This window comes from Triticum urartu, chromosome 7 (assembly GCF_003073215.2).
Source record: "Triticum urartu cultivar G1812 chromosome 7, Tu2.1, whole genome shotgun sequence".
In the NCBI taxonomy this organism is placed as follows: domain Eukaryota; kingdom Viridiplantae; phylum Streptophyta; class Magnoliopsida; order Poales; family Poaceae; genus Triticum; species Triticum urartu.
The window spans coordinates 377609740-377615441 of NC_053028.1; positions in this window are offsets into that span (position 1 = coordinate 377609740).

Consider the following 5702-nt stretch of genomic DNA (forward strand, 5'->3'; position numbering starts at 1 on the left):
AAATGATTAGACCTATCTTTTTGCGTATGCGTTTGACTGATATGCTTAAAATGAACCCTTATGCTAAGTACATGAAGGATATTGTTACTAATAAAAGAAAGATACTAGAAGCTGAAATTTCCACCATGCTTGCTAATTACACTTTTATGGGTGGAATACCAAAGAAACTTGGAGATCCAGGAGTACCAACTATACCATGCTCCATCAAAAGAAACTATGTTAAAACTGCTTTATGTGATCTTGGAGCTGGTGTTAGTGTTATGCCTCTCTCTTTATATCGTAGACTTGATTTGAATAAGTTGACACCTACTGAAATGTCTTTGCAAATGGCTGATAAATCATCTGCTATACCTGTCGGTATTTGTGAGGATGTGCCTGTTGTGGTTGCAAACGTTACTATTTTAACAGACTTTGTTATTCTTGATATTCCTGAGGACGATAGTATGTCTATTATCCTTGGTAGACCCTTTTTGAATACTGCAGGGGCTGTTATTAATTGCAATAAAGGCAATGTCACTTTTCATGTTAATGGTAATGAGCATACGGTACAATTTCCGAGGAAAAAACCTCAAGTCCATAGTATCAATTCTATTGGAAAAATTTCAACGATTATTATTGGAGGTTTTGAATTGCCTCTTCCTACTGTCAAGAAGAAATACGATGTTCTTATTGTTAGGGATGTGCATATCCCCGTTGAGGTAACCTAGTGTTATTCGAAATTTCTCCGGTTTCATGCGATTCGGAATGAGTTTTATAACAAGACTTGATCAACCTTGTTAGTGGATTCCATTTGATGAGCATGAGATGGTTGAAGTTAGAAAGCACAACCTTCTGTACCCTTCTTTTACTTTCTGTTATTTATCTTAAATAAAGTAAAAATAGTATTTTCCGTTAGTTTTCTGAATTATCCTTGCAATAGAAAATACCCCAAAAATAAAAGTTCGCCAACTGCCCTGAAAATGGAATATGATTTTTTTCCAGAATATTTAAGAATTTTTGGCACTGAGAACACACCAGGGGGACCCACCATGTACCCACGAGGGTGGAGGGCGCGCCCCCTGCCTCGTGGACCCCATGTGGGTCCCCTCCACTTATTATTGCACCCACACACTTCGTCTTCCTCCGGAAAAAATCATCCACCAGCTCAAACCCGAGTTCTAGCTCATCTTGCTGCCATTTTCGATCTCCTTGCTCGAAGCTCCATTCACAAAACTGCTTGGGGATTTTCTTCGGTATGAGACTCCTTCAATGGTCCAATTAGTTTTTGTTCTAGTGCTTTATTTATTGCAACTTAGGTGACCCTGTTCTTCAGCTTGCATGTTAAATTTATGTGGTCAAAAGTAGTTTTAATGCATGATATAGCCTCTAGACACTTGTAGGAGTAGTTGTTATCAATTTTGTTGACTTTGGTTCACTTTTTTTTGAGTCAATAAAAATTTCAGAAATTTTTCAAAGGAAGAAATATGTTTAGGAAAATGTACCAAGGTGGTTCCTCAAGGAAGCAAGGCCCAAGGCCCGCAATACGCGAGCCGGACAATGAACTACCAATGGAGGCTCAAGTGCGGCCTTGTGAATGGCCGTGAGAGGATTTCATGGTCCATGCAGGCATCAAGGAAGAATCTAATGCATATGTGCGTAACACTGATCTTGAGAGCTTCATGTCAGATAAGTGCTGGCAATACCTCTATTTAACTGATTCATTTGTGAGAAGGTTTAAATTTACATCCTCGTGCAATTCTCACAATGTCCTATTTGATATTCATGATAAATCTTATACCATGGACTTAGAAGATATTAATACTGCTTGTAAACTCCCACAGTGAGGTAGTGCTAGTGAACCTCGCAAATCTGAATTTAAAGAATTTCTTGCTAGTATCACTGTGGGGGAATCTAGAGAAATAACACAAGCTACCATAGGGAGCATTCATTTTCCTGCCATACATTATTTTGCTCTCTTCGTGGGTAGATGCATTAACGGTAAGGATGAGGCATGTCACATGTGTGTTCCCGATCTTAGTGTTCTCAAGAGTGTTGTATTAGCAGATAAACAATACAACTTGGGGGCTATTGTTGCACGTAGGTTGCATCTTAATGGTTTAACTGAAGATTTGTTTGGTGGAATTTATGCAACTCGTGTTGCTAACTTTCTTGATATACCCATACGCGGGGATGATATTGAGTTGCCTCCTGCTTATCTAGATTATAATGCTATGGTTCGTCATCAGTTTGTTGAGAGGAAGGATCAGTTCCTCCAGTACCGGCTAATCTTTGACAGACGGTGCACTGTCTAGATTGCTCTCCCTGCTCCTGCTTTCTTTGATTTTTAGACAAAAGGGATATATGTTATAACCAGGGAGGAGGCAAACGAGTATGAGAGGAGGAAGGAGGCAACCTGCCTCCAAGCTGCAGCTCATGAGGCAATTGCCGCTGCATCTCAGTACGACCCCAGCTACAACTTTGAACCATGGGCAGAGACCAACTTAGGAGAAAAGCCTAAGCTTGGAGGAGTATGTATTTCTCACCGACATTACATTCATGTTCACACACTCATGCCAGTTGTCGGTGCTCCTACTTTTTCATTGTATCATCCATGCTAGTTTATTTTCTTTTTAAGCTTTCTTATTGAAAAACCTTAAGAAAAACCAAAAAAATTAGTTGTAGCTTTTAGCTAGTTTAATTTCCATGCCTGTAGTAGTAATTAAAAAGAAAACCCAAAAAGATTTCTCATTCTTCTTTTGCTTGTTAGGAGCTTTCCCGTTTAAATAGTTTTATTTCCTTTCTTTTCCATGGGGGTCGAGAGGAGAAGACCATGATGAAAATGTTGAGTGGCTCTCATATGCATTATTGTTGATCTAACAAAGAGCCCATATTACCTTGTCTTCTCCCTTGAATTGAGTGCTTGCAGATTCCAGCTTAGTCCAATGCACATGCACTATTATTATTATCCACACTATTCGATTGTGCAAGTGAAAGGCAATAATGACAATATATGATGGACTGATTGAGATGAGAGAAGCTGGTATGAACTCAACCTCTCTTGTTTTTGTAAATATGATTAGTCCATCGTTCCTTATTCAGCCTATTATGAATGAAGCATGTTTGCAATGACAATTAGAGATTATAGTTACTCATGCCATGCTTAATTTGCTAGGAGTTTATAATGGTTTACCTTGAGTGCCAACATGCTATTAAAATGGTTGTGATATGGTATGATAGGGTGGTATCCTCCTTTGAACGATTCGAGTGGCTTGACTTGGCACGTGTTCACGCATGTAGTTGACACAAAATCAACATAGCCTTGATGATATTTATGTTCATGGTGATTTATATCCTACTCATGCTTGCATTCAGTGTTGATTAATTTTAATGCATGTTCATGACTGTTGTCGCTCTCTAGCTGGTCGCTTCCCAGTCTCTTTCTAGCCTTCACTTGTACTAAGCGGGAATACTGCTTGTGCATCCAACTCCATAAACCCCAAAAGTTATTCCATATGAGTCCACCATACCTTCCTATATGCGGTATCTACCTGCCATTCCAAGTAAATTTGTATGTGCCAAACTCTAAACCTTCAAATGAAATTATGTTTTGTATGCTCGAATAGCTCATGTATCAACTAGGGTTGTCTGTATCTTCCATGCTAGGCGGGTTATTCTCAAGAGGAGTGGACTCCGCTCCTCACTCACGAGAAAATGGCTGGTCACCGGGATGCCTAGTCCCATGCTCAAACCAAATCAAAATAATTGCAAAGAAAACTCCCCAGGATTGTTGTTAGTTGGAGGCACCCGTTGTTTCGGGCAAGCCATGGATTGATGCTTGTTAGTGGTGGGGTAGTATAAACTTTACCATTCTGCTTGGGAACCTCCTATAATGTGTGTAGCATGGAAGATATCGAGATCTCTCGGTTGTTATGTTGACAATGAAAGTATACTGCTCAAAATATTATTCATCTCTATTTCGAAATCGAGCTCTGGCACCTCTACAAATCCCTGCTTCCCTTTGCGAAGGGCCTATCTATTTACTTTTATGTTGAGTCATCATCCTCTTATTAAAAAGCACCATTTGGAGAGCACCGCTGTCATTTGCATGTATCATTAAGTTTATATTGAGTATGATTGTGACTGGATCTCTTTTACCATGAATTACAATTTACAGTCAGCCCTTGATCTTCAGGGGTGCTCTGCATTCATGTTTTGCGGTCTCAGAAAGGGCTAGCGAGATACCATCTTGTTATATCATATTATGATTGTTTTGAGAAAGTGTTGTCATCCGAGATTTATTATTATTGCTCGCTAGTTGATTATGCCATTGATATGAGTAAACATGTGACCTAAACGTTATTGAGAATATGGTTAGTTCATAATCTTTGCTGAAAACTTGAATGCTGGCTTTACATATTTACAACAACAAGAGCAAACAGAGTTTGTAAAAGTTTTTCTTTATCACTTTTAGTTTATCAACTGAATTGCTTGAGGACAAGCAAAGGTTTAAGCTTGGGGGAGTTGATACATCTCCATCGTGTCTACTTTTCCAAACACTTTTACCCTTGTTTTGGACTCTAACTTGCATGATTTGAATGAAAATAACCCGGACTGACATTGTTTTCAGCAGAATTGCCATGGTGTTATTTTTGTGCAGAAATAAAAGTTCTCGGAATGACCTGAAAATCAACGGAGAATATTTTTCGAATATATAAAAAATATTGGTAAAAGAATCAAGGCCAGGGGGGCCACACCCTGTCGACGAGGGTGGGGGCGCGCCTACCCCCCTGGGCGTGCCCCCTGCCTCGTGGGCCCCCTAGTGCTCCATCGACCTCAACTCCAACTACATATATTCATGTTTAGGGAGAAAAAAATCAGAGAGAAGGATTCATCATGTTTTACGATACGGAGCCGCCGCCAAGCCCTAATCTTTCTTGGGAGTGCCGATTTGGAGTCCGTTTTGGGCTCCGGAGAGGGGAATCCGTCGCCATCGTCATCATCAACCTTCCTCCATCACCAATTTCATGATGCTCACCGCCGCGTGTGAGTAATTCCATCGTAGGCTTGCTGAATGGTGTTGGGTTGGATGAGATTTATCATGTAATCGAGTTAGTTTTGTTAGGGTTTGATCCCTAGTATCCATTATGTTCTGAGATTGATGTTGTTATGACTTTGCTATGCTTAATGCTTGTCACTAGGGCCCGAGTGCCATGATTTCGGATCTGAACCTATTATGTTTTCATGAATATATGTGAGTTCTTGATCCTATCTAATAGAGGTAAAGGTGTCCCGATGTTTCGGTGAGATAGATATCGTTTTCTGTGGGAGTCGACTTTGATGATCCGACTACGAACGTGCGAAGACGTCGCGCCTTAGCAATCGCTAAACCAACTTCCGAGGGTTATTAACCACGCTGGAGCATGATCAACCTGACCACGAGGGTCTATTTCCTGCGAGCAAACGAAGAACAAGCAAGAAACTGAGATTGAAATCTGGATATTGCGAATAAAAGAGGAAAGCTTTATTAATGAAGGTGGGGTTCTGTGACGTCTTGTCTGGTCGTTGGACACAAACGAAGGACGCGAAGTTGCAGCTATGGCGAACTTTTAGTCTAAATAAAACCCAAAATCTAAATGATGCCCTAAGGGCTGTATATATGGAGGAGAGAGGGGGAATTTCGTGGCCCTTGGTTGAGGGGTCCAAAACCAACCCTAAATCTTGTT